This window comes from Primulina tabacum, chromosome 1 (genome assembly GCF_025594145.1).
Source record: "Primulina tabacum isolate GXHZ01 chromosome 1, ASM2559414v2, whole genome shotgun sequence".
Taxonomy (NCBI): Eukaryota; Viridiplantae; Streptophyta; class Magnoliopsida; order Lamiales; family Gesneriaceae; genus Primulina; species Primulina tabacum.
In genome coordinates, this window is record NC_134550.1 from 46,570,606 (window position 1) to 46,579,199 (window position 8,594).

An 8,594-nucleotide genomic window follows, 5' to 3' on the forward strand; every position below is an offset into this window, starting at 1 on the left:
GTTACTAATAAGGCTTAAGCCCACTAAGTAGGTAAATTAGGCCCATTAGTGCTTAATTAAAATTTTAAAAATAATTTTGTTTACATAAGTTTGTGAATTTATTAGCCGGATTGCCAATACGTTTGTATTTTTGTTGAAAAACCAACACAGATAAAATTTACGTACCGGCGTATAAAATCACCTCAAAACCCCTTATTTTCAAAAATATGAAAAAGCATCAACCATATTTTAAATAATTAAAAAAAATATTTAATAAAAACATTTCACGTTTTTCAGTCATCGGTCTCCGTTCCTCGATCACAACTCGAATAATCCTTAGAAATAAATTTTTAATGCATGTAAGTAGAAAACTACTAAAACGTCATATAAACATGTCACATGGCCCCTGTGGGAACCCAAGACGGGACAAGGCCCCCGAGGGAGCCCAAGATTGGGATTGCCCATGGTCGTTACAGATGGTCTTGTTTTTGAGCTTCTTCTCTTTCCTACCCAGAATTAAGAGAGCTGCTCGACATAAGTCAAGTATTATTCAAGTTGAACATCTGTCGGGTCAAGAATGTGTGATTCATCTTCTACATACCTTCGTAGCAATGATAGATGAAAGACGATGTGAATGCTAGACAAATACAGCGGTAAGGCCAATTGATATGTCAAATTCCCACCACATTCCAAGATCTCGAAAGGTCCGATGAATCTTGGGGCTAATTTTCCCATAAGTTCAAATCTTATCACCCTGTGGAATGGTGAAACTTAAAAGAATACTTTTTCCTTCGGCTACATTGTAGGGGTATACACTTGGTATTCGCGTAACTTGCTTGACGATCTTGTGCAATTTTAATTCTCTTATTGATCAATTCCACTTGGTCAATCGTTTGTTGCACTAATTCATGTCCTTTCACTTGGCGTTCTCCTACTTCGTCCCTAAACAATGGAATACAGTAACGTCTACCATATAATACTTTAAATAGAGATATACAAATGCTGATATGGTAGGTATTGTTATATACAAACTCCACAAACGGGAGATGATCATGTCATGTTGGTCCAAAATCCATAGCACAAGCACGTAGCATAGCTTTGAGTGTCTGAATAGTCCTATCAGACTGATCATCAGTTTCTGGATGATAGACAGTATTCAAAATCAATGTTGTTCCCAATGCTTTCTGAAAACATCTCGAGAACCTTGAGGTAAAGCGTAGGTTTCTATCACTGACTATACTTGTTGGCACACTATGATATTTAAAAATATATTGGATGTATAGTCTTGCCATGCGATCGTAACTAAATTCTCAACTATACGGAATGAAATGTGCTGACTTAATCAGTAGATCTAAAACTAACCAAATGACATCACAATTCTTGGAAGAAAACAACAAGTGTGTGACAAAATTCATCGTCATATGCTTCCACTTCCATTCATAGATTTCACTTGTTGCCAAATCAAACACTTGATTACAAACTGGTAAACACTTCTCTTTATACGTTTCCACCAAAACCCGGTATTCAAATCCTTATACATTTTCATGTTCTAGGGTGTATACTCTACTTATTCTTATGGGCTTGAGATAAAATATCGTCTATCAAATCAGAATCTTCTGGAACTACGATTCTCCCTGACAGACACAAGGTTTCATCTGTTTGAAACACAAAGCCAGATGTGTTGTCTCTGTTAGCTAACTTGACTGACTTTCACCTTCGGGGTCAGAAAACTGAGCTTCTCTTAATATGACATACAACGACAGTTCGGATAAAATGCTCGTTAGTCAAATGTTTTCCGTTATTTTCTTTTGACGTAATTGAAAACTAGATGACAATAATCTTGGATTACACTTGAGATGAGACTTGTCGGAAGTGTAGATAATCTTACATTGGGACTAAGAGCGTCAGCTGTTAGATTCGTTGATCCTGGATGGTATTTTATTTCTCAATCATATTCCTTTAACAAATTCGTCCATCTTATTACGCCCATATTTAACTCTTCTTGACTGAAGATATACTACAAGCTCTTATGATCCGTAAAAATTTCAAATATCTCTTCGTAGAGATAATGTCGCCAAATATTCAAAGCAAACACAACCGCTGCCGATTCCAGATCATGAAGTGGATCATTCTCTTCATGCTTCTTCAACAATCTACATGCATATGCAATCATATGACCATTATGGGTATAATCGCATGACCATTCTGGGTTAAACCACACTCAAGTCCTTTAAGCGATGCAGAATGTATCCTCCTGATCTAGATGGCAGAGCTAAAACTGGTGCAATTGTCATTTGCGCAGTTTAATGAAAACATTTTCACAATACCGTGTCCACTCGAAGTGGCTTGACAATTTGATAAAATCTTGAGATGAATCTCTGATAATAACTTGTCAAACCTAGAAAATTTCTTATGTCTTGAGTAGATTCAGGTCTTGCCCAACTCAACATTGCTTCGATCTTGCTAGTATCCACTAATATCCCTTCTTTGGATATGAAATATCCCAAGAAGACAAATCTAATGAGTCAAAACTCGTACTTGATCAACTTACCATACAGTTGGTGATTTCTCAATGTTAACAACACAATCCTTAAATGTTGTGCATGTTCTTTAAGACTACTAGAGTGTGAAGAACTGTGTCTTAAAATATTAATACTTTGATATTTACGGAAAAATTTAAAATTTTCTTATTAAATAATTTATTAAAAGTATAACTTTTAAAATAAAATAATGGTTACCACTCATACTAAAAAAATTAATATTAAAATTTCATCATTTAAAACAAATCACCAATATCCAATTAATCTAAAAATCCATAAATACTAATTTAATTTAAAAATAGTCTAACAAAAACCATAAATTTAATTTTTTTGACACCAATACTAATAGATAAATAGTCAGAGTAAATAGTTTAAAAACGTGAGAGCTAATATAACTTAAACTACAAGGTCCTCGGGTTTGCACTAACACTGGCCCAAGCCTGCTCACTGGTCACCGCCTCCCCTCTCTTCAACTACATCAACAACATTGATCAAGTCTAGTGAGTCTAATGACTCTGCATGCATAAACCGTAAATAACGAATAATACGTAATAAAAATCAATGCAATTTAAACTTAACTTGTACATAAAATATTATAAGTATAAATATGTATAACGCGACTTTCCTGCATAAAAAATTTCATAAAAATCCTAAAATCATATTTTCATACTTGTCATGCATAATCGTAAACGTAAATAATTTTGCGTAGAGTTTTGTTCAATGCAAGTGGCTGATACACATAAATCGTTTGATCAAACTAAACTGCAGTACTAGACCGATAGGGATCACCATAGCCTTTGGACTGGATGTCCGCTCCCTAACATAACATAATCCTCCAAAGAGGTTGGAAAGATCCCCAGACACGTTCTCCGGCTTCCAAACCCGTAACATAATATGGACACAAGACAATTATCATAGCTCAAAAATAGTTATTTTGCACGGGATACATATTTACGAAAATCGTGAACTTTGCTGGAACGCCCTGGACATGCTTCCCCCTATATCATAATTTAAATAACCAAACTAGACCCATAGATGCATTCGGACGCGTAAGATTCCCGAATTAAATAAAATAGCTTACGATCTACCGAACGACTCGGGACTCGAACCATACTTATCCAACATCCTAACCTACTGTCCAAGCCCCTAAAACATCCCCGAACCATGACCAAGACCCAAAATAAACATGAGTAACATCCCCTTGAAATGCAATATGACGTAAGAGTCCATGCCTAAACCAATGCGAACCGGACCTGAACCAAGCCTTAGACTCGAACACTAGACACAACTTAAGCCCTTGGTTGAGCCCTTTCCTGCCCAGACCCACAGCCCAATCCCTAAACAAGCCACAACGGTGCAGCTCCTTCACGTGAGCCCTCTTGTGCACAGCTGCGCGCTTTTGGCTTCTGCTCTCTAACCAACCAACCAATCCATGAACCACCCCATCTAGGTTAACCCTAGTACCCTAGGACATGCCCCAAACCATATCCACGAGCCCCTAAACAACCCATGCACTGGACCTCACCAGCGAACCACCTACAGCCCCACCTACAAGCATTGAACAACTTCATCCCTCATATACAACTCACGCGCGGCCAGCCTTGAACCCGACCAGGCTAGCCCCTTACTTCAACCTTAGGACTCAGCCCTAAACCTAGCCAGCAGCTCCAGCCCGACACAGGAAGTCCAGCTGAAGTACACACCACAATATTGGAAGAAAAACGTGAACTAGCATGCACCAAAGTCCAAAATTCTTTTAAAACCGATTTTGATTCATATGCAGCCATATAAAATTGTTTCTCGTGCACGTTTATCATCAAATATCAATATACAACATGATTGATGCGTTAAAGAAGAGTTTAGACATGTCTTTATATTAAAACACACGAATAATCGACAAACGAATGTGTGGGAATACAGAGGCCAAACGGAGACAGTTTGCTATGTTTAATGGCTCGAAAAACGGCTAAATTTATCAAGGATGATGATGGCAATGTTCGGCTAGGCTGTTGTGGAAGGAATAAAAAAATTCCAAGCCTTTCCCTTGTAAAGAAAATGGCCGAGAGTTGTGTTGTGTTTCAGAGAGAGTGTGTGTTATGTGTGATTGACGTGGGTTTGAATGTGTGTTAGGGTAAATTTCTTTTATATGTTACTTAAGATATGTATTAGGTGTTTTAGTTTAATTATAACTCTAATTAAATTTACTAATTAAGTCTTTACAATTTAAATTACTAATTTAGCCTTCCAACTTTTGAAATTAAGGATCCTACAAATTTTAAATTCTACCCTTAATTAAATACTAGCTAGTTTAATTAGTTAAGTCATAAAAATAATTATTAAAATATTTATTTCGAGTGAACGTATTTAATATTCCTAAACTTTTGAATTTTGTTAATTAAAATATTTAACATTTCTATTCCACTCGATAAATTAAATTTAGCCCTAAAGATGCTAAAATTTATAACACCTTTAAAAAACTATTCTTGACTTAAAATAAAAATATAACTTAAATTTTTAATATTTTAATCGTCTCCTGTCTCCTTTCCTGGTTCGACATCCAATATTCTTCTGAAAGATAAAACTCATGAAAACATCTTACATAGAATAAAACTGCATAATAAAATTAATATATGCTTTTAAAATAATTTAACACACAGCATACATTGCTTAAATTATTAATTAAATAAATAAATAAATTTAATAATGCATGAGGTTTACGTGTACTAGTTTTTGGGCACCACATAGAACATACCAATATGTCGTCAATAAAGACAACAATGAACTTGTCAAGATACTCTTGGAATATTCGGTTCATCATATCCTTAAATGCTGTTGGAGCATTCGTCAAACAAAACGGAATCATTAAAAGCTCGTAATGCTCATACCTTGTTCGAAATGCAGTCTTATGGATATCACGTTTATGAACTCAAAGCTGATGATATCCAGACCGTAAATTGATATTTGAGTATACTGAATTCCGTTATAGTTTATCAAACAAGTAATCTATATGTGGTAATGTATATTTATTCTTGATTGTTACTCTGTCAACTGTCAATAATATATGCAAAGCCGCATAGACATATCTTTCTTCTTAACGAACAACACTAGTACTCTCCAAGAAGACACACTGATTCTAGTGTAGCCATTGTCAAGAAGATCTTGTAACTGTTGCTTCAACTTTTTCATCTTCAAAAGTGCCAACCAATAAGGCGCTTTGGAGACAGATGAGGTTCCTGGTACCATTTCTATATCAAATTCTACTTCCCTCTTCAGAGGAAATAAGGAACTTAATCAAGGAAAACATCAGATAATTCATCAAAATCTGGAATGTTCTTCACGTCAATTACATCTTTCGATATGTCTACAAAATAAATGAGGTATTCATCCCCTCTTTTCGCTAAAGCTGGATGTGCCTTTACAACATACACTATTAGCATTGAAGGTCAACCTCTCTCACCGTAGAAGAACCAAGTATCATCTCATTTTGGACAAAATTGAACAAGACATATATAAAAATCTACAGGCGCTCCATACTTAGTCAATAATTGGATTCCCATAATACAATAAAAATCTTCCATGAACAATATCATCGAATTGTCAGACACATATTTTCCTTAAAACTCTAACAAGCAGTCTATGATCAGCCTCTTAGCTAAAACTTCTTGTCCCATAAGTGTAGACACCGACAATAAAACATTTAATGACACATAGGAAAGTTGATACTTCGTAACAAACATTAATGCTATGAATGAATGTGATAACCCAATGTCAATTAATACATAGGCACAAATACCATATGAACGAATACCTCTCTCATCGTAGAAGAACCAACTATCATTTCGTTTTGGACAAAATTGAACAAGACATAGATAACAATCTACAGTCTCTCCATACTTAGTCAATAAGTCGATTCTCATAATACAATAAAAATCTTCGATGACCAATATCATCGAATTGGCAGACACATATTTTCCTTCAAACTCTAACAAGTAGTCTACGATCAGCCTCTTAGCTAAAACTTCTTGTCCCATAAGTGTAGACACCGACATTAAAACATTTAATGACACATAGGAGATTTGATACTTCTTAACAAACTTTAATGCTATGAATGTATGTGATAACCCAATGTCAATTAATACATAGGCACGAATACCATATGAACGAATACCTCTCTCACCGTAGAAGAACCAAATATCATCTTGTTTTAGACAAAATTGAACAAGACATAGATAACAATCTACAGTCGCTCCATACATAGTCAATAAGTCAATTCCCATAATACAATAAAAATCTTCCATGACCAATATCATCGAATTGGCAAACATTTATTTTTCTTCAAACTCTAACATGCAGTCTACGATCAGCCTCTTAGTTAAAATTTCTTGTCCCATAAGTGTAGACATCGTCATTAAACCATTTAATGACACATAGGAGAGTTGATACTTCTTAACAAACATTAATGCTATGAATGAATGTGATAACCGAATGTCAATTAATACATAGGCACGAATACCACATAAACGAAAATGACTTGTAATGACTCTCTCGTTTTCCTCCTCAGCTTGATATTGGTTTAGGCCCTTGGACTCGTAGGCATTGCTGAGATAATTGTTATTTCCCTCCATGACGAGAACCTTGAACAGGAAACCTTTCTGGTGCAGAGTGGCTTCAGACTGTTTTCCACTAAAAGACCCTACCATAGAGTCTTCGACTCCAATCTGATCATCCAAGTTAGTACAATCCCTCTTCATGTGACCAAATCCACAACAATTGAAATAAACACTTGTCACCTTTCGGCATTTCTTTCCTATTAAATAAAATGATATGAAACACTACATGATTTGAAAAAGAAATATTTGAAAAGAAAATAAATATTTTTTCGAATAGCATGCTACTGCGAAGCAAAGATACTCGTCAGATTATGTAACATTGCTCACATCGGAAGGGTTAGAAGGGATCTGCCTAGAACGCCCAAACCAAAAAAAGCCAGAATTCGGGAAATGTTTTCTGCCAAGATCTGACCAGAAGCTTATTGCAAAGACAAATCAAAGTGACGAAGGACCAAAAAATTAAGTTTTCCTTTTGGACCAATAGAAAATAAAATATTTCCTGAAAAATTTAAAGAAATCATGTGATTCAACCACTGCATTAGTGGGACAACTCAACAACTACCAAAATGGTAGCCAAAAGAAAAGCGAAGCACTTTACAAGTAGCTACTCGAGAGTCAGCAATAACTTACAACAACTAACAACAATAATGTGAAGCTATCAATCAAGTCTGAAGTTCGGATTTCAAATCCATCAAAGACCTCTATATATCGAGACATAATAAATTTGAAGGCCTCAAATATTTTCTTCAATTTTCTCTCAGACAAACTAAGTAAGATTTTTCTTTTATTTTATGTGTATTATATTTCTAGCTATAATAAATAACTAAACAAATTATCTCTTCCGTTATAAGAAGTTATTGATATTATAATATGTATGTCTGAATATAAGTACTAGGCACTTACCCATTTGTTATTTAATTTATTTACAAATTAAATATGTTATTCTACGTCTTTAGGTAGAAAACAAAATAAATATTGTGTTAAACGTCGTAGAAGGAATCTGTGACAGATCCACCTATTTCAATTTCGTTGTTAAATAGTAAATAACAATTTGTATAACCAAATAGGTATAACCTGACGACATTTTGGTCGAAACGTAAAAATTTTAATTTAATATACGGAAGTAGATAGAATAAAAATAATAATTATAAAAAAGTAAGTAAAATATTAAATCAAAGATAAAATAAAAATTCAGACAGAATTAAGTAAGTTAAATGTTTAAACAAAAAGGACCATTTTAGGACGGTTTGTTTCATCCTACCCGTGCAGGCAGTGCCTGCACGGGCAATGAACGGCCCGGATCACTCCACATGAGTGATCCGGGCCCACCTCCATGTAAAAAAAAAAAAAAAATTGGCTCGAAAAAATCCGAGCCGTTGGATCGACCCCTGCAGGCAGTGCCCGCAGGGGTAGGGTCGACCGAACCTTTTAGGACACAGCATAAATCTTCTCAGTTAATTGTTTG